Source organism: Salminus brasiliensis, chromosome 3, assembly GCF_030463535.1.
Source record: "Salminus brasiliensis chromosome 3, fSalBra1.hap2, whole genome shotgun sequence".
Classification (NCBI taxonomy): Eukaryota; Metazoa; Chordata; class Actinopteri; order Characiformes; family Bryconidae; genus Salminus; species Salminus brasiliensis.
In genome coordinates, this window is record NC_132880.1 from 49,431,479 (window position 1) to 49,449,414 (window position 17,936).

At 46.4% G+C, this 17,936-nt stretch overlaps 20 non-coding genes across 20 annotated transcripts; 9 read left to right on the top strand and 11 right to left on the bottom strand.

Moving 5' to 3' along the window:
* The first annotated feature begins 466 nt into the window (after positions 1-466).
* trnay-gua (transfer RNA tyrosine (anticodon GUA)) lies at positions 467-553 on the top strand. Its single transcript is given in 2 exon segments — positions 467-503; positions 518-553. It is a non-coding gene; the product is annotated as a tRNA-Tyr (tRNA).
* A 973-nt stretch (positions 554-1,526) lies between these two features.
* Positions 1,527-1,598, bottom strand: trnae-cuc (transfer RNA glutamic acid (anticodon CUC)). Its single transcript has one exon. It is a non-coding gene; the product is annotated as a tRNA-Glu (tRNA).
* Positions 1,599-2,224: 626 nt separating this feature from the next.
* On the top strand, positions 2,225-2,311 carry trnay-gua (transfer RNA tyrosine (anticodon GUA)). The gene is given in 2 exon segments: positions 2,225-2,261; positions 2,276-2,311. It is a non-coding gene; the product is annotated as a tRNA-Tyr (tRNA).
* A 94-nt stretch (positions 2,312-2,405) lies between these two features.
* trnae-cuc (transfer RNA glutamic acid (anticodon CUC)) lies at positions 2,406-2,477 on the bottom strand. Its single transcript has one exon. It is a non-coding gene; the product is annotated as a tRNA-Glu (tRNA).
* A 1,505-nt stretch (positions 2,478-3,982) lies between these two features.
* Positions 3,983-4,069, top strand: trnay-gua (transfer RNA tyrosine (anticodon GUA)). The gene is given in 2 exon segments: positions 3,983-4,019; positions 4,034-4,069. It is a non-coding gene; the product is annotated as a tRNA-Tyr (tRNA).
* A 94-nt stretch (positions 4,070-4,163) lies between these two features.
* On the bottom strand, positions 4,164-4,235 carry trnae-cuc (transfer RNA glutamic acid (anticodon CUC)). The gene has a single exon. It is a non-coding gene; the product is annotated as a tRNA-Glu (tRNA).
* A 626-nt stretch (positions 4,236-4,861) lies between these two features.
* Positions 4,862-4,948, top strand: trnay-gua (transfer RNA tyrosine (anticodon GUA)). Its single transcript is given in 2 exon segments — positions 4,862-4,898; positions 4,913-4,948. It is a non-coding gene; the product is annotated as a tRNA-Tyr (tRNA).
* A 792-nt stretch (positions 4,949-5,740) lies between these two features.
* trnay-gua (transfer RNA tyrosine (anticodon GUA)) lies at positions 5,741-5,827 on the top strand. The gene is given in 2 exon segments: positions 5,741-5,777; positions 5,792-5,827. It is a non-coding gene; the product is annotated as a tRNA-Tyr (tRNA).
* Positions 5,828-7,281: 1,454 nt separating this feature from the next.
* trnae-cuc (transfer RNA glutamic acid (anticodon CUC)) lies at positions 7,282-7,353 on the bottom strand. Its single transcript has one exon. It is a non-coding gene; the product is annotated as a tRNA-Glu (tRNA).
* Positions 7,354-9,731: 2,378 nt separating this feature from the next.
* Positions 9,732-9,818, top strand: trnay-gua (transfer RNA tyrosine (anticodon GUA)). The gene is given in 2 exon segments: positions 9,732-9,768; positions 9,783-9,818. It is a non-coding gene; the product is annotated as a tRNA-Tyr (tRNA).
* Positions 9,819-9,912: 94 nt separating this feature from the next.
* trnae-cuc (transfer RNA glutamic acid (anticodon CUC)) lies at positions 9,913-9,984 on the bottom strand. The gene has a single exon. It is a non-coding gene; the product is annotated as a tRNA-Glu (tRNA).
* A 626-nt stretch (positions 9,985-10,610) lies between these two features.
* On the top strand, positions 10,611-10,697 carry trnay-gua (transfer RNA tyrosine (anticodon GUA)). Its single transcript is given in 2 exon segments — positions 10,611-10,647; positions 10,662-10,697. It is a non-coding gene; the product is annotated as a tRNA-Tyr (tRNA).
* A 94-nt stretch (positions 10,698-10,791) lies between these two features.
* Positions 10,792-10,863, bottom strand: trnae-cuc (transfer RNA glutamic acid (anticodon CUC)). The gene has a single exon. It is a non-coding gene; the product is annotated as a tRNA-Glu (tRNA).
* Positions 10,864-12,549: 1,686 nt separating this feature from the next.
* Positions 12,550-12,621, bottom strand: trnae-cuc (transfer RNA glutamic acid (anticodon CUC)). Its single transcript has one exon. It is a non-coding gene; the product is annotated as a tRNA-Glu (tRNA).
* A 626-nt stretch (positions 12,622-13,247) lies between these two features.
* Positions 13,248-13,334, top strand: trnay-gua (transfer RNA tyrosine (anticodon GUA)). The gene is given in 2 exon segments: positions 13,248-13,284; positions 13,299-13,334. It is a non-coding gene; the product is annotated as a tRNA-Tyr (tRNA).
* A 94-nt stretch (positions 13,335-13,428) lies between these two features.
* trnae-cuc (transfer RNA glutamic acid (anticodon CUC)) lies at positions 13,429-13,500 on the bottom strand. Its single transcript has one exon. It is a non-coding gene; the product is annotated as a tRNA-Glu (tRNA).
* Positions 13,501-15,186: 1,686 nt separating this feature from the next.
* trnae-cuc (transfer RNA glutamic acid (anticodon CUC)) lies at positions 15,187-15,258 on the bottom strand. The gene has a single exon. It is a non-coding gene; the product is annotated as a tRNA-Glu (tRNA).
* Positions 15,259-16,065: 807 nt separating this feature from the next.
* On the bottom strand, positions 16,066-16,137 carry trnae-cuc (transfer RNA glutamic acid (anticodon CUC)). Its single transcript has one exon. It is a non-coding gene; the product is annotated as a tRNA-Glu (tRNA).
* Positions 16,138-16,763: 626 nt separating this feature from the next.
* Positions 16,764-16,850, top strand: trnay-gua (transfer RNA tyrosine (anticodon GUA)). Its single transcript is given in 2 exon segments — positions 16,764-16,800; positions 16,815-16,850. It is a non-coding gene; the product is annotated as a tRNA-Tyr (tRNA).
* Positions 16,851-16,944: 94 nt separating this feature from the next.
* trnae-cuc (transfer RNA glutamic acid (anticodon CUC)) lies at positions 16,945-17,016 on the bottom strand. The gene has a single exon. It is a non-coding gene; the product is annotated as a tRNA-Glu (tRNA).
* Between the last annotated feature and the right edge of the window lie 920 nt (positions 17,017-17,936).

Consider the following 17,936-nt stretch of genomic DNA (forward strand, 5'->3'; position numbering starts at 1 on the left):
TTTTCCACTCAACATCATGAGCAGAGTAAGGGCCCTCTGTTTAGAGATCAGATGAAGTGCAGCTTTGAAAGAAATCAAGTCCTCAAGGCACTCTGCTGCCATTGATACCTGAGTTGCAAGTTGTGAAGTCCAATGGATCAGCTGCACTCTCCAGGATTTTGATTTAAAGCAAGATTCTCAAGGCAAAGCCTCTATTTCTTTTGCACTCAACATCTTGAGCAGAGTACGGGGCCCTCTGTTTGGAGATCAGATGAAGTGCAGCTTTGAAAGAAATCAAGTCCTCAAGGCACTCTGCTGCAATTGATACCTGAGTTGCAAGTTGTGTAGTCCAATGGATCAGCTGCACTCTCCAGGATTTTGATTTAAAGCAAGTTTCTCAAGGCTAATCAAGTGGATTGATGGCACAAAGCAATACAGCATTTCCATGTTCCCATTTGACTTGCATTTCAAGGGGTGTGTTCAGTTGCCTTCGATAGCTCAGTTGGTAGAGCGGAGGACTGTAGGTATTAAAATGGCCATCCTTAGGTCGCTGGTTCAAATCCGGCTCGAAGGACATCTTATTTTCTTTGTCATTTGGCTAAATCCCTAAGCTTGGCAAATAACAACAGAATCCGACTCATCCACTTTGTCAAAAAGAAGCAGAGGACTTCCCGGACCGGGAATCGAACCCGGGCCGCGGCGGTGAGAGCGCCGAATCCTAGCCACTAGACCACCAGGGACAACAGCTGCACTGCGACCTGCAGAAAGACTCTTTCAAGCCCTAAACCGCCTATCCATCCACACTCTGTACATGCAATGGGGCTAAGAAGAAACAAAAGGTCTTAGACGTAATTGACACGCTGCTGCAAGGAGTCAGCCTGTAGGCAAAGCCTGTATTTCTTTTCCACTCAACATCTTGAGCAGAGTAAGGGCCCTCTGTTTAGAGATCAGATGAAGTGCAGCTTTGAAACAAATCAAGTCCTCAAGGCACTCTGCTGCCATTGATACCTGAGTTGCAAGTTGTGAAGTCCAATGGATCAGCTGCACTCTCCAGGATTTTGATTTAAAGCAAGATTCTCAAGGCAAAGCCTGTATTTCTTTTGCACTCAACATCTTGAGCAGAGTACGGGGCCCTCTGTTTGGAGATCAGATGAAGTGCAGCTTTGAAAGAAATCAAGTCCTCAAGGCACTCTGCTGCAATTGATACCTGAGTTGCAAGTTGTGTAGTCCAATGGATCAGCTGCACTCTCCAGGATTTTGATATAAAGCAAGTTTCTCAAGGCTAATCAAGTGGATTGATGGCACAAAGCAATACAGCATTTCCATGTTCCCATTTGACTTGCATTTCAAGGAGAGTGTTCAGTTGCCTTCGATAGCTCAGTTGGTAGAGCGGAGGACTGTAGGTATTAAAATGGCCATCCTTAGGTCGCTGGTTCAAATCATGCTCGAAGGACATCTTATTTTCTTTGTCATTTGGCTAAATCCCTAAGCTTGGCAAATCACAACAGAATCCGACTCATCCACTTTGTCAAAAAGAAACAGAGGACTTCCCTGACCGGGAATCGAACCCGGGCCGCGGCGGTGAGAGCGCCGAATCCTAGCCACTAGACCACCAGGGACAACAGCTGCACTGCGACCAGCAGAAAGACTCTTTCAAGCCCTAAACCGCCTGTCCATCCACACTCTGTACATGCAATGGGGCTAAGAAGAAACAAAAGGTCAAAGACGTAATTGACACGCTGCTGCAAGGAGTCAGCCTGTAGGCAAAGCCTGTATTTCTTTTCCACTCAACATCATGAGCAGAGTAAGGGCCCTCTGTTTAGAGATCAGATGAAGTGCAGCTTTGAAACAAATCAAGTCCTCAAGGCACTCTGCTGCCATTGATACCTGAGTTGCAAGTTGTGAAGTCCAATGGATCAGCTGCACTCTCCAGGATTTTGATTTAAAGCAAGATTCTCAAGGCAAAGCCTCTATTTCTTTTGCACTCAACATCTTGAGCAGAGTACGGGGCCCTCTGTTTGGAAATCAGATGAAGTGCAGCTTTGAAAGAAATCAAGTCCTCAAGGCACTCTGCTGCAATTGATACCTGAGTTGCAAGTTGTGTAGTCCAATGGATCAGCTGCACTCTCCAGGATTTTGATTTAAAGCAAGTTTCTCAAGGCTAATCAAGTGGATTGATGGCACAAAGCAATACAGCATTTCCATGTTCCCATTTGACTTGCATTTCAAGGGGTGTGTTCAGTTGCCTTCGATAGCTCAGTTGGTAGAGCGGAGGACTGTAGGTATTAAAATGGCCATCCTTAGGTCGCTGGTTCAAATCCGGCTTGAAGGACATCTTATTTTCTTTGTCATTTGGCTAAATCCCTAAGCTTGGTAAATCACAACAGAATCCGACTCATCCACTTTGTCAAAAAGAAACAGAGGACTTCCCTGACCGGGAATCGAACCCGGGCCGCGGCGGTGAGAGCGCCGAATCCTAGCCACTAGACCACCAGGGACAACAGCTGCACTGCGACCTGCAGAAAGACTCTTTCAAGCCCTAAACCGCCTATCCATCCACACTCTGTACATGCAATGGGGCTAAGAAGAAACAAAAGGTCAAAGACGTAATTGACACGCTGCTGCAAGGAGTCAGCCTGTAGGCAAAGCCTGTATTTCTTTTCCACTCAACATCATGAGCAGAGTAAGGGCCCTCTGTTTAGAGATCAGATGAAGTGCAGCTTTGAAACAAATCAAGTCCTCAAGGCACTCTGCTGCCATTGATACCTGAGTTGCAAGTTGTGAAGTCCAATGGATCAGCTGCACTCTCCAGGATTTTGATTTAAAGCAAGATTCTCAAGGCAAAGCCTCTATTTCTTTTGCACTCAACATCTTGAGCAGAGTACGGGGCCCTCTGTTTGGAGATCAGATGAAGTGCAGCTTTGAAAGAAATCAAGTCCTCAAGGCACTCTGCTGCAATTGATACCTGAGTTGCAAGTTGTGTAGTCCAATGGATCAGCTGCACTCTCCAGGATTTTGATTTAAAGCAAGTTTCTCAAGGCTAATCAAGTGGATTGATGGCACAAAGCAATACAGCATTTCCATGTTCCCATTTGACTTGCATTTCAAGGAGAGTGTTCAGTTGCCTTCGATAGCTCAGTTGGTAGAGCGGAGGACTGTAGGTATTAAAATGGCCATCCTTATGTCGCTGGTTCAAATCATGCTCGAAGGACATCTTATTTTCTTTGTCATTTGGCTAAATCCCTAAGCTTGGCAAATCACAACAGAATCCAACTCATCCACTTTGTCAAAAAGAAACAGACGACTTCCCTGACCGGGAATCGAACCCTGGCCGCTGTGGTGAGAGCGCCGAATCCTAGCCACTAGACCACCAGGGACAACAGCTGCACTGCTACCTGCAGAAAGACTCTTTCAAGCCCTAAACCGCCTATCCATCCACACTCTGTACATGCAATGGGGCTAAGAAGAAACAAAAGGTCTAAGACGTAATTGACACGCTGCTGCAAGGAGTCAGCCTGTAGGCAAAGCCTGTATTTCTTTTCCACTCAACATCTTGAGCAGAGTAAGGGCCCTCTGTTTAGAGATCAGATGAAGTGCAGCTTTGAAACAAATCAAGTCCTCAAGGCACTCTGCTGCCATTGATACCTGAGTTGCAAGTTGTGAAGTCCAATGGATCAGCTGCACTCTCCAGGATTTTGATTTAAAGCAAGATTCTCAAGGCAAAGCCTGTATTTCTTTTGCACTCAACATCTTGAGCAGAGTACGGGGCCCTCTGTTTGGAGATCAGATGAAGTGCAGCTTTGAAAGAAATCAAGTCCTCAAGGCACTCTGCTGCAATTGATACCTGAGTTGCAAGTTGTGTAGTCCAATGGATCAGCTGCACTCTCCAGGATTTTGATATAAAGCAAGTTTCTCAAGGCTAATCAAGTGGATTGATGGCACAAAGCAATACAGCATTTCCATGTTCCCATTTGACTTGCATTTCAAGGGGTGTGTTCGGTTGCCTTCGATAGCTCAGTTGGTAGAGCGGAGGACTGTAGGTATTAAAATGGCCATCCTTAGGTCGCTGGTTCAAATCCGGCTCGAAGGACATCTTATTTTCTTTGTCATTTGGCTAAATCCCTAAGCTTGGCAAATCACAACAGAATCCGACTCATCCACTTTGTCAAAAAGAAACAGAGGACTTCCCTGACCGGGAATCGAACCCGGGCCGCGGCGGTGAGAGCGCCGAATCCTAGCCACTAGACCACCAGGGACAACAGCTGCACTGCGACCTGCAGAAAGACTCTTTCAAGCCCTAAACCGCCTATCCATCCACACTCTGTACATGCAATGGGGCTAAGAAGAAACAAAAGGTCTTAGACGTAATTGACACGCTGCTGCAAGGAGTCAGCCTGTAGGCAAAGCCTGTATTTCTTTTCCACTCAACATCTTGAGCAGAGTAAGGGCCCTCTGTTTAGAGATCAGATGAAGTGCAGCTTTGAAACAAATCAAGTCCTCAAGGCACTCTGCTGCCATTGATACCTGAGTTGCAAGTTGTGAAGTCCAATGGATCAGCTGCACTCTCCAGGATTTTGATTTAAAGCAAGATTCTCAAGGCAAAGCCTGTATTTCTTTTGCACTCAACATCTTGAGCAGAGTACGGGGCCCTCTGTTTGGAGATCAGATGAAGTGCAGCTTTGAAAGAAATCAAGTCCTCAAGGCACTCTGCTGCAATTGATACCTGAGTTGCAAGTTGTGTAGTCCAATGGATCAGCTGCACTCTCCAGGATTTTGATATAAAGCAAGTTTCTCAAGGCTAATCAAGTGGATTGATGGCACAAAGCAATACAGCATTTCCATGTTCCCATTTGACTTGCATTTCAAGGGGTGTGTTCGGTTGCCTTCGATAGCTCAGTTGGTAGAGCGGAGGACTGTAGGTATTAAAATGGCCATCCTTAGGTCGCTGGTTCAAATCCGGCTCGAAGGACATCTTATTTTCATTGTCATTAGGCTAAATCCCTAAGCTTGGCAAATCACAACAGAATCCGACTCATCCACTTTGTCAAAAAGAAACAGAGGACTTCCCTGACCGGGAATCGAACCCCGGCCGCGGCGGTGAGAGCGCCGAATCCTAGCCACTAGACCACCAGGGACAACAGCTGCACTGCGACCTGCAGAAAGACTCTTTCAAGCCCTAAACCGCCTATCCATCCACACTCTGTACATGCAATGGGGCTAAGAAGAAACAAAAGGTCTTAGACGTAATTGACACGCTGCTGCAAGGAGTCAGCCTGTAGGCAAAGCCTGTATTTCTTTTCCACTCAACATCTTGAGCAGAGTAAGGGCCCTCTGTTTAGAGATCAGATGAAGTGCAGCTTTGAAACAAATCAAGTCCTCAAGGCACTCTGCTGCCATTGATACCTGAGTTGCAAGTTGTGAAGTCCAATGGATCAGCTGCACTCTCCAGGATTTTGATTTAAAGCAAGATTCTCAAGGCAAAGCCTGTATTTCTTTTGCACTCAACATCTTGAGCAGAGTACGGGGCCCTCTGTTTGGAGATCAGATGAAGTGCAGCTTTGAAAGAAATCAAGTCCTCAAGGCACTCTGCTGCAATTGATACCTGAGTTGCAAGTTGTGTAGTCCAATGGATCAGCTGCACTCTCCAGGATTTTGATATAAAGCAAGTTTCTCAAGGCTAATCAAGTGGATTGATGGCACAAAGCAATACAGCATTTCCATGTTCCCATTTGACTTGCATTTCAAGGGGTGTGTTTGGTCGCCTTCGATAGCTCAGTTGGTAGAGCGGAGGACTGTAGGTATTAAAATGGCCATCCTTAGGTCGCTGGTTCAAATCCGGCTTGAAGGACATCTTATTTTCTTTGTCATTTGGCTAAATCCCTAAGCTTGGCAAATCACAACAGAATCCGACTCATCCACTTCGTCAAAAAGAAACAGATGACTTCCCTGACCGGGAATCGAACCCGAGCCGCGGCGGTGAGAGCGCCAAATCCTAGCCACTAGACCACCAGGGACAACAGCTGCACGGCGACCTGCAGAAAGACTCTTTCAAGCCCTAAACCGCCTATCCATCCACACTCTGTACATGCAATGGGGCTAAGAAGAAACAAAAGGTCTAAGACGTAATTGACACGCTGCTGCAAGGAGTAAGCCTGTAGGCAAAGCCTGTATTTCTTTTCCACTCAACATCATGAGCAGAGTAAGGGCCCTCTGTTTAGAGATCAGATGAAGTGCAGCTTTGAAACAAATCAAGTCCTCAAGGCACTCTGCTGCAATTGATACCTGAGTTGCAAGTTGTGTAGTCCAATGGATCAGCTGCACTCTCCAGGATTTTGATTCAAAGCAAGTTTCTCAAGGCTAATCAAGTGGATTGATGGCACAAAGCAATACAGCATTTCCATGTTCCCATTTGACTTGCATTTCAAGGGGTGTGTTCGGTTGACTTCGATAGCTCAGTTGGTAGAGCGGAGGACTGTAGGTATTAAAATGGCCATCCTTAGGTCGCTGGTTCAAATCCGGCTCGAAGGACATCTTATTTTCTTTGTCATTTGGCTAAATCCCTAAGCTTGGTAAATCACAACAGAATCCGACTCATCCACTTTGTCAAAAAGAAACAGAGGACTTCCCTGACCGGGAATCGAACCCGGGCCGCGGCGGTGAGAGCGCCGAATCCTAGACACTAGACCACCAGGGACAACAGCTGCACTGCGACCTGCAGAAAGACTCTTTCAAGCCCTAAACCGCCTATCCATCCACACTCTGTACATGCAATGGGGCTAAGAAGAAACAAAAGGTCAAAGACGTAATTGACACGCTGCTGCAAGGAGTCAGCCTGTAGGCAAAGCCTGTATTTCTTTTCCACTCAACATCATGAGCAGAGTAAGGGCCCTCTGTTTAGAGATCAGATGAAGTGCAGCTTTGAAACAAATCAAGTCCTCAAGGCACTCTGCTGCAATTGATACCTGAGTTGCAAGTTGTGTAGTCCAATGGATCAGCTGCACTCTCCAGGATTTTGATTCAAAGCAAGTTTCTCAAGGCTAATCAAGTGGATTGATGGCACAAAGCAATACAGCATTTCCATGTTCCCATTTGACTTGCATTTCAAGGGGTGTGTTCGGTTGCCTTCGATAGCTCAGTTGGTAGAGCGGAGGACTGTAGCTATTAAAATGGCAATCCTTAGGTTGCTGGTTCAAATTCGGCTCGAAGGACATCTTATTTTCTTTGTCATTTGGCTAAATCCCTAAGCTTGGTAAATCACAACAGAATCCGACTCATCCACTTTGTCAAAAAGAAACAGAGGACTTCCCTGACCGGGAATCGAACCCGGGCCGCGGCGGTGAGAGCGCCGAATCCTAGCCACTAGACCACCAGGGACAACAGCTGCACTGCGACCTACAGAAAGACTCTTTCAAGCCCTAAACCGCCTATCCATCCACACTCTGTACATGCAATGGGGCTAAGAAGAAACAAAAGGTCTAAGACGTAATTGACACGCTGCTGCAAGGAGTCAGCCTGTAGGCAAAGCCTGTATTTCTTTTCCACTCAACATCATGAGCAGAGTAAGGGCCCTCTGTTTAGAGATCAGATGAAGTGCAGCTTTGAAACAAATCAAGTCCTCAAGGCACTCTGCTGCCATTGATACCTGAGTTGCAAGTTGTGAAGTCCAATGGATCAGCTGCACTCTCCAGGATTTTGATTTAAAGCAAGATTCTCAAGGCAAAGCCTGTATTTGTTTTGCACTCAACATCTTGAGAAGAGTACGGGGCCCTCTGTTTGGAGATCAGATGAAGTGCAGCTTTGAAACAAATCAAGTCCTCAAGGCACTCTGCTGCAATTGATACCTGAGTTGCAAGTTGTGTAGTCCAATGGATCAGCTGCACTCTCCAGGATTTTGATTTAAAGCAAGTTTCTCAAGGCTAATCAAGTGGATTGATGGCACAAAGCAATACAGCATTTCCATGTTCCCATTTGACTTGCATTTCAAGGGGTGTGTTCGGTTGCCTTCGATAGTTCAGTTGGTAGAGCAGAGGACTGTAGGTATTAAAATGGCCATCCTTAGGTCGCTGGTTCAAATCCGGCTCAAAGGACATCTTATTTTCTTTGTCATTTGGCTAAATCCCTAAGCTTGGCAAATCACAACAGAATCCGACTCATCCACTTTGTCAAAAAGAAACAGAGGACTTCCCTGACCGGGAATCGAATCCGGGCCGCGGCGGTGAGAGCGCCGAATCCTAGCCACTAGACCACCAGGGACAACAGCTGCCCTGCGACCTGCAGAAAGACTCTTTCAAGCCCTAAACCGCCTATCCATCCACACTCTGTACATGCAATGGGGCTAAGAAACAAAAGGTCTAAGACGTAATTGACACGCTGCTGCAAGGAGTCAGCCTGTAGGCAAAGCCTGTATTTCTTTTCCACTCAACATCTTGAGCAGAGTAAGGGCCCTCTGTTTAGAGATCAGATGAAGTGCAGCTTTGAAACAAATCAAGTCCTCAAGGCACTCTGCTGCCATTGATACCTGAGTTGCAAGTTGTGAAGTCCAATGGATCAGCTGCACTCTCCAGGATTTTGATTTAAAGCAAGATTCTCAAGGCAAAGCCTGTATTTCTTTTGCACTCAACATCTTGAGCAGAGTACGGGGCCCTCTGTTTGGAGATCAGATGAAGTGCAGCTTTGAAAGAAATCAAGTCCTCAAGGCACTCTGCTGCAATTGATACCTGAGTTGCAAGTTGTGTAGTCCAATGGATCAGCTGCACTCTCCAGGATTTTGATTTAAAGCAAGTTTCTCAAGGCTAATCAAGTGGATTGATGGCACAAAGCAATACAGCATTTCCATGTTCCCATTTGACTTGCATTTCAAGGGGTGTGTTCGGTTGCCTTCGATAGCTCAGTTGGTAGAGCGGAGGACTGTAGCTATTAAAATGGCAATCCTTAGGTTGCTGGTTCAAATTCGGCTCGAAGGACATCTTATTTTCTTTGTCATTTGGCTAAATCCCTAAGCTTGGTAAATCACAACAGAATCCGACTCATCCACTTTGTCAAAAAGAAACAGAGGACTTCCCTGACCACGAATCGAACCCAGGCCGCGGCGGTGAGAGCGCCGAATCCTAGCCACTAGACCACCAGGGACAACAGCTGCCCTGCGACCTGCAGAAAGACTCTTTCAAGCCCTAAACCGCCTATCCATCCACACTCTGTACATGCAATGGGGCTAAGAAACAACAGGTCTAAGACGTAATTGACACGCTGCTGCAAGGAGTCAGCCTGTAGGCAAAGCCTGTATTTCTTTTCCACTCAACATCTTGAGCAGAGTAAGGGCCCTCTGTTTAGAGATCAGATGAAGTGCAGCTTTGAAACAAATCAAGTCCTGAAGGCACTCTGCTGCCATTGATACCTGAGTTGCAAGTTGTGAAGTCCAATGGATCAGCTGCACTCTCCAGGATTTTGATTTAAAGCAAGATTCTCAAGGCAAAGCCTGTATTTCTTTTGCACTCAACATCTTGAGCAGAGTACGGGGCCCTCTGTTTGGAGATCAGATGAAGTGCAGCTTTGAAAGAAATCAAGTCCTCAAGGCACTCTGCTGCAATTGATACCTGAGTTGCAAGTTGTGTAGTCCAATGGATCAGCTGCACTCTCCAGGATTTTGATATAAAGCAAGTTTCTCAAGGCTAATCAAGTGGATTGATGGCACAAAGCAATACAGCATTTCCATGTTCCCATTTGACTTGCATTTCAAGGGGTGTGTTCGGTTGCCTTCGATAGCTCAGTTGGTAGAGTGGAGGACTGTAGGTATTAAAATGGCCATCCTTAGGTCGCTGGTTCAAATCCGGCTCGAAGGACATCTTATTTTCTTTGTCATTTGGCTAAATCCCTAAGCTTGGCAAATCACAACAGAATCCGACTCATCCACTTTGTCAAAAAGAAACAGAGGACTTCCCTGACCGGGAATCGAACCCGGGCCGCAGCGGTGAGAGCGCCGAATCCTAGCCACTAGACCACCAGGGACAAGAGCTGCCCTGCAACCTGCAGAAAGACTCTTTCAAGCCCTAAACCACCTATCCATCCACACTCTGTACATGCAATGGGGCTAAGAAGAAACAAAAGGTCTAAGACGTAATTGACACTCTGCTGCAAGGAGTCAGCCTGTAGGCAAAGCCTGTATTTCTTTTCCACTCAACATCATGAGCAGAGTAAGGGCCCTCTGTTTAGAAATCAGATGAAGTGCAGCTTTGAAACAAATCAAGTCCTCAAGGCACTCTGCTGCCATTGATACCTGAGTTGCAAGTTGTGAAGTCCAATGGATCAGCTGCACTCTCCAGGATTTTGATTTAAAGCAAGATTCTCAAGGCAAAGCCTGTATTTCTTTTGCACTCAACATCTTGAGCAGAGTACGGGGCCCTCTGTTTGGAGATCAGATGAAGTGCAGCTTTGAAAGAAATCAAGTCCTCAAGGCACTCTGCTGCAATTGATACCTGAGTTGCAAGTTGTGTAGTCCAATGGATCAGCTGCACTCTCCAGGATTTTGATTTAAAGCAAGTTTCTCAAGGCTAATCAAGTGGATTGATGGCACAAAGCAATACAGCATTTCCTTGTTCCCATTTGACTTGCATTTCAAGGGGTGTGTTCAGTTGCCTTCGATAGCTCAGTTGGTAGAGCGGAGGACTGTAGGTATTAAAATGGCCATCCTTAGGTCGCTGGTTCAAATCCGGCTTGAAGGACATCTTATTTTCTTTGTCATTTGGCTAAATCCCTAAGCTTGGCAAATCACAACAGAATCCGACTCATCCACTTTGTCAAAAAGAAACAGAGGACTTCCCTGACCGGGAATCGAACCCGGGCCGCGGCGGTGAGAGCGCCGAATCCTAGCCACTAGACCACCAGGGACAACAGCTGCACTGCGACCTGCAGAAAGACTCTTTCAAGCCCTAAACCGCCTATCCATCCACACTCTGTACATGCAATGGGGCTAAGAAGAAACAAAAGGTCTTAGACGTAATTGACACGCTGCTGCAAGGAGTCAGCCTGTAGGCAAAGCCTGTATTTCTTTTCCACTCAACATCTTGAGCAGAGTAAGGGCCCTCTGTTTAGAGATCAGATGAAGTGCAGCTTTGAAACAAATCAAGTCCTCAAGGCACTCTGCTGCCATTGATACCTGAGTTGCAAGTTGTGAAGTCCAATGGATCAGCTGCACTCTCCAGGATTTTGATTTAAAGCAAGATTCTCAAGGCAAAGCCTGTATTTCTTTTGCACTCAACATCTTGAGCAGAGTACGGGGCCCTCTGTTTGGAGATCAGATGAAGTGCAGCTTTGAAAGAAATCAAGTCCTCAAGGCACTCTGCTGCAATTGATACCTGAGTTGCAAGTTGTGTAGTCCAATGGATCAGCTGCACTCTCCAGGATTTTGATATAAAGCAAGTTTCTCAAGGCTAATCAAGTGGATTGATGGCACAAAGCAATACAGCATTTCCATGTTCCCATTTGACTTGCATTTCAAGGAGTGTGTTCGGTTGCGTTCGCTGGCTCAGTTGGTAGAGCGGAGGACTGTATGTATTAAAATGGCCATCCTTAGGTCGCTGGTTCAAATCCGGCTCGAAGGACATCTTATTTTCTTTGTCATTTGGCTAAATCCCTAAGCTTGGCAAATCACAACAGAATCCGACTCATCCACTTTGTCAAAAAGAAACAGAGGACTTCCCTGACCGGGAATCGAACCCGGGCCGCAGCGGCGAGAGCGCCGAATCCTAGCCACTAGACCACCAGGGACAACAGCTGCCCTGCGACCTGCAGAAAGACTCTTTCAAGCCCTAAACCACCTATCCATCCACACTCTGTACATGCAATGGGGCTAAGAAGAAACAAAAGGTCTAAGACGTAATTGACACGCTGCTGCAAGGAGTCAGCCTGTAGGCAAAGCCTGTATTTCTTTTCCACTCAACATCATGAGCAGAGTAAGGGCCCTCTGTTTAGAAATCAGATGAAGTGCAGCTTTGAAACAAATCAAGTCCTCAAGGCACTCTGCTGCCATTGATACCTGAGTTGCAAGTTGTGAAGTCCAATGGATCAGCTGCACTCTCCAGGATTTTGATTTAAAGCAAGATTCTCAAGGCAAAGCCTGTATTTCTTTTGCACTCAACATCTTGAGCAGAGTACGGGGCCCTCTGTTTGGAGATCAGATGAAGTGCAGCTTTGAAAGAAATCAAGTCCTCAAGGCACTCTGCTGCAATTGATACCTGAGTTGCAAGTTGTGTAGTCCAATGGATCAGCTGCACTCTCCAGGATTTTGATTTAAAGCAAGTTTCTCAAGGCTAATCAAGTGGATTGATGGCACAAAGCAATACAGCATTTCCATGTTCCCATTTGACTTGCATTTCAAGGGGTGTGTTTGGTTGCCTTAGATAGCTCAGTTGGTAGAGCGGAGGACTGTAGGTATTAAAATGGCCATCCTTAGGTCGCTGGTTCAAATCCGGCTCGAAGGACATCTTATTTTCTTTGTCATTTGGCTAAATCCCTAAGCTTGGCAAATCACAACAGAATCCGACTCATCCACTTTGTCAAAAAGAAACAGAGGACTTCCCTGACCGGGAATCGAACCCGGGCCGCGGCGGTGAGAGCGCCGAATCCTAGCCACTAGACCACCAGGGACAACAACTGCACTGCGACCTGCAGAAAGACTCTTTCAAGCCCTAAACCGCCTATCCATCCACACTCTGTACATGCAATGGGGCTAAGAAGAAACAAAAGGTCTAAGACGTAATTGACACGCTGCTGCAAGGAGTCAGCCTGTAGGCAAAGCCTGTTTTTCTTTTCCACTCAACATCTTGAGCAGAGTAAGGGCCCTCTGTTTAGAGATCAGATGAAGTGCAGCTTTGAAACAAATCAAGTCCTCAAGGCACTCTGCTGCCATTGATACCTGAGTTGCAAGTTGTGAAGTCCAATGGATCAGCTGCACTCTCCAGGATTTTGATTTAAAGCAAGATTCTCAAGGCAAAGCCTGTATTTCTTTTGCACTCAACATCTTGAGCAGAGTACGGGGCCCTCTGTTTGGAGATCAGATGAAGTGCAGCTTTGAAAGAAATCAAGTCCTCAAGGCACTCTGCTGCAATTGATACCTGAGTTGCAAGTTGTGTAGTCCAATGGATCAGCTGCACTCTCCAGGATTTTGATTTAAAGCAAGTTTCTCAAGGCTAATCAAGTGGATTGATGGCACAAAGCAATACAGCATTTCCATGTTCCCATTTGACTTGCATTTCAAGGGGCGTGTTCAGTTGCCTTCGATAGCTCAGTTGGTAGAGCGGAGGACTGTAGGTATTAAAATGGCCATCCTTAGGTCGCTGGTTCAAATCCGGCTCGAAGGACATCTTATTTTCTTTGTCATTTGGCTAAATCCCTAAGCTTGGCAAATCACAACAGAATCCGACTCATCCACTTTGTCAAAAAGAAACAGAGGACTTCCCTGACCGGGAATCGAACCCGGGCCGCGGCGGTGAGAGCGCCGAATCTTAGCCACTAGACCACCAGGGACAACAGCTGCACTGCGACCTGCAGAAAGACTCTTTCAAGCCCTAAACCGCCTATCCATCCACACTCTGTACATGCAATGGGGCTAAGAAGAAACAAAAGGTCTTAGACGTAATTGACACGCTGCTGCAAGGAGTCAGCCTGTAGGCAAAGCCTGTATTTCTTTTCCTCTCAACATCTTGAGCAGAGTAAGGGCCCTCTGTTTAGAGATCAGATGAAGTGCAGCTTTGAAACAAATCAAGTCCTCAAGGCACTCTGCTGCCATTGATACCTGAGTTGCAAGTTGTGAAGTCCAATGGATCAGCTGCACTCTCCAGGATTTTGATTTAAAGCAAGATTCTCAAGGCAAAGCCTGTATTTCTTTTGCACTCAACATCTTGAGCAGAGTACGGGGCCCTCTGTTTGGAGATCAGATGAAGTGCAGCTTTGAAAGAAATCAAGTCCTCAAGGCACTCTGCTGCAATTGATACCTGAGTTGCAAGTTGTGTAGTCCAATGGATCAGCTGCACTCTCCAGGATTTTGATATAAAGCAAGTTTCTCAAGGCTAATCAAGTGGATTGATGGCACAAAGCAATACAGCATTTCCATGTTCCCATTTGACTTGCATTTCAAGGGGCGTGTTCGGTTGCGTTCGCTGGCTCAGTTGGTAGAGCGGAGGACTGTATGTATTAAAATGGCCATCCTTAGGTCGCTGGTTCAAATCCGGCTCGAAGGACATCTTATTTTCTTTGTCATTTGGCTAAATCCCTAAGCTTGGCAAATCACAACAGAATCCGACTCATCCACTTTGTCAAAAAGAAACAGAGGACTTCCCTGACCGGGAATCGAACCCGGGCCGCAGCGGTGAGAGCGCCGAATCCTAGCCACTAGACCCCCAGGGACAACAGCTGCCCTGCGACCTGCAGAAAGACTCTTTCAAGCCCTAAACCACCTATCCATCCACACTCTGTACATGCAATGGGGCTAAGAAGAAACAAAAGGTCTAAGACGTAATTGACACGCTGCTGCAAGGAGTCAGCCTGTAGGCAAAGCCTGTATTTCTTTTCCACTCAACATCATGAGCAGAGTAAGGGCCCTCTGTTTAGAAATCAGATGAAGTGCAGCTTTGAAACAAATCAAGTCCTCAAGGCACTCTGCTGCCATTGATACCTGAGTTGCAAGTTGTGAAGTCCAATGGATCAGCTGCACTCTCCAGGATTTTGATTTAAAGCAAGATTCTCAAGGCAAAGCCTGTATTTCTTTTGCACTCAACATCTTGAGCAGAGTACGGGGCCCTCTGTTTGGAGATCAGATGAAGTGCAGCTTTGAAAGAAATCAAGTCCTCAAGGCACTCTGCTGCAATTGATACCTGAGTTGCAAGTTGTGTAGTCCAATGGATCAGCTGCACTCTCCAGGATTTTGATTTAAAGCAAGTTTCTCAAGGCTAATCAAGTGGATTGATGGCACAAAGCAATACAGCATTTCCATGTTCCCATTTGACTTGCATTTCAAGGGGTGTGTTTGGTTGCCTTAGATAGCTCAGTTGGTAGAGCGGAGGACTGTAGGTATTAAAATGGCCATCCTTAGGTCGCTGGTTCAAATCCGGCTCGAAGGCCATCTTATTTTCTTTGTCATTTGGCTAAATCCCTAAGATTGGCAAATCACAACAGAATCCGACTCATCCACTTTGTCAAAAAGAAACAGAGGACTTCCCTGACCGGGAATCGAACCCGGGCCGCGGCAGTGAGAGCGCCGAATCCTAGCCACTAGACCACCAGGGACAACAACTGCACTGCGACCTGCAGAAAGACTCTTTCAAGCCCTAAACCGCCTATCCATCCACACTCTGTACATGCAATGGGGCTAAGAAGAAACAAAAGGTCTAAGACGTAATTGACACGCTGCTGCAAGGAGTCAGCCTGTAGGCAAAGCCTGTATTTCTTTTCCACTCAACATCTTGAGCAGAGTAAGGGCCCTCTGTTTAGAGATCAGATGAAGTGCAGCTTTGAAACAAATCAAGTCCTCAAGGCACTCTGCTGCCATTGATACCTGAGTTGCAAGTTGTGAAGTCCAATGGATCAGCTGCACTCTCCAGGATTTTGATTTAAAGCAAGATTCTCAAGGCAAAGCCTGTATTTCTTTTGCACTCAACATCTTGAGCAGAGTACGGGGCCCTCTGTTTGGAGATCAGATGAAGTGCAGCTTTGAAAGAAATCAAGTCCTCAAGGCACTCTGCTGCAATTGATACCTGAGTTGCAAGTTGTGTAGTCCAATGGATCAGCTGCACTCTCCAGGATTTTGATTTAAAGCAAGTTTCTCAAGGCTAATCAAGTGGATTGATGGCACAAAGCAATACAGCATTTCCATGTTCCCATTTGACTTGCATTTCAAGGGGTGTGTTTGGTTGCCTTAGATAGCTCAGTTGGTAGAGCGGAGGACTGTAGGTATTAAAATGGCCATCCTTAGGTCGCTGGTTCAAATCCGGCTCGAAGGACATCTTATTTTCTTTGTCATTTGGCTAAATCCCTAAGCTTGGCAAATCACAACAGAATCCGACTCATCCACTTTGTCAAAAAGAAACAGAGGACTTCCCTGACCGGGAATCGAACCCGGGCCGCGGCAGTGAGAGCGCCGAATCCTAGCCACTAGACCACCAGGGACAACAACTGCACTGCGACCTGCAGAAAGACTCTTTCAAGCCCTAAACCGCCTATCCATCCACACTCTGTACATGCAATGGGGCTAAGAAGAAACAAAAGGTCTAAGACGTAATTGACACGCTGCTGCAAGGAGTCAGCCTGTAGGCAAAGCCTGTATTTCTTTTCCACTCAACATCTTGAGCAGAGTAAGGGCCCTCTGTTTAGAGATCAGATGAAGTGCAGCTTTGAAACAAATCAAGTCCTCAAGGCACTCTGCTGCCATTGATACCTGAGTTGCAAGTTGTGAAGTCCAATGGATCAGCTGCACTCTCCAGGATTTTGATTTAAAGCAAGATTCTCAAGGCAAAGCCTGTATTTCTTTTGCACTCAACATCTTGAGCAGAGTATGGGGCCCTCTGTTTGGAGATCAGATGAAGTGCAGCTTTGAAAGAAATCAAGTCCTCAAGGCACTCTGCTGCAATTGATACCTGAGTTGCAAGTTGTGTAGTCCAATGGATCAGCTGCACTCTCCAGGATTTTGATTTAAAGCAAGTTTCTCAAGGCTAATCAAGTGGATTGATGGCACAAAGCAATACAGCATTTCCATGTTCCCATTTGACTTGCATTTCAAGGGGCGTGTTCAGTTGCCTTCGATAGCTCAGTTGGTAGAGCGGAGGACTGTAGGTATTAAAATGGCCATCCTTAGGTCGCTGGTTCAAATCCGGCTCGAAGGACATCTTATTTTCTTTGTCATTTGGCTAAATCCCTAAGCTTGGCAAATCACAACAGAATCCGACTCATCCACTTTGTCAAAAAGAAACAGAGGACTTCCCTGACCGGGAATCGAACCCGGGCCGCGGCGGTGAGAGCGCCGAATCTTAGCCACTAGACCACCAGGGACAACAGCTGCACTGCGACCTGCAGAAAGACTCTTTCAAGCCCTAAACCGCCTATCCATCCACACTCTGTACATGCAATGGGGCTAAGAAGAAACAAAAGGTCTTAGACGTAATTGACACGCTGCTGCAAGGAGTCAGCCTGTAGGCAAAGCCTGTATTTCTTTTCCTCTCAACATCTTGAGCAGAGTAAGGGCCCTCTGTTTAGAGATCAGATGAAGTGCAGCTTTGAAACAAATCAAGTCCTCAAGGCACTCTGCTGCCATTGATACCTGAGTTGCAAGTTGTGAAGTCCAATGGATCAGCTGCACTCTCCAGGATTTTGATTTAAAGCAAGATTCTCAAGGCAAAGCCTGTATTTCTTTTGCACTCAACATCTTGAGCAGAGTACGGGGCCCTCTGTTTGGAGATCAGATGAAGTGCAGCTTTGAAAGAAATCAAGTCCTCAAGGCACTCTGCTGCAATTGATACCTGAGTTGCAAGTTGTGTAGTCCAATGGATCAGCTGCACTCTCCAGGATTTTGATATAAAGCAAGTTTCTCAAGGCTAATCAAGTGGATTGATGGCACAAAGCAATACAGCATTTCCATGTTCCCATTTGACTTGCATTTCAAGGGGCGTGTTCGGTTGCGTTCGCTGGCTCAGTTGGTAGAGCGGAGGACTGTATGTATTAAAATGGCCATCCTTAGGTCGCTGGTTCAAATCCGGCTCGAAGGACATCTTATTTTCTTTGTCATTTGGCTAAATCCCTAAGCTTGGCAAATCACAACAGAATCCGACTCATCCACTTTGTCAAAAAGAAACAGAGGACTTCCCTGACCGGGAATCGAACCCGGGCCGCAGCGGTGAGAGCGCCGAATCCTAGCCACTAGACCCCCAGGGACAACAGCTGCCCTGCGACCTGCAGAAAGACTCTTTCAAGCC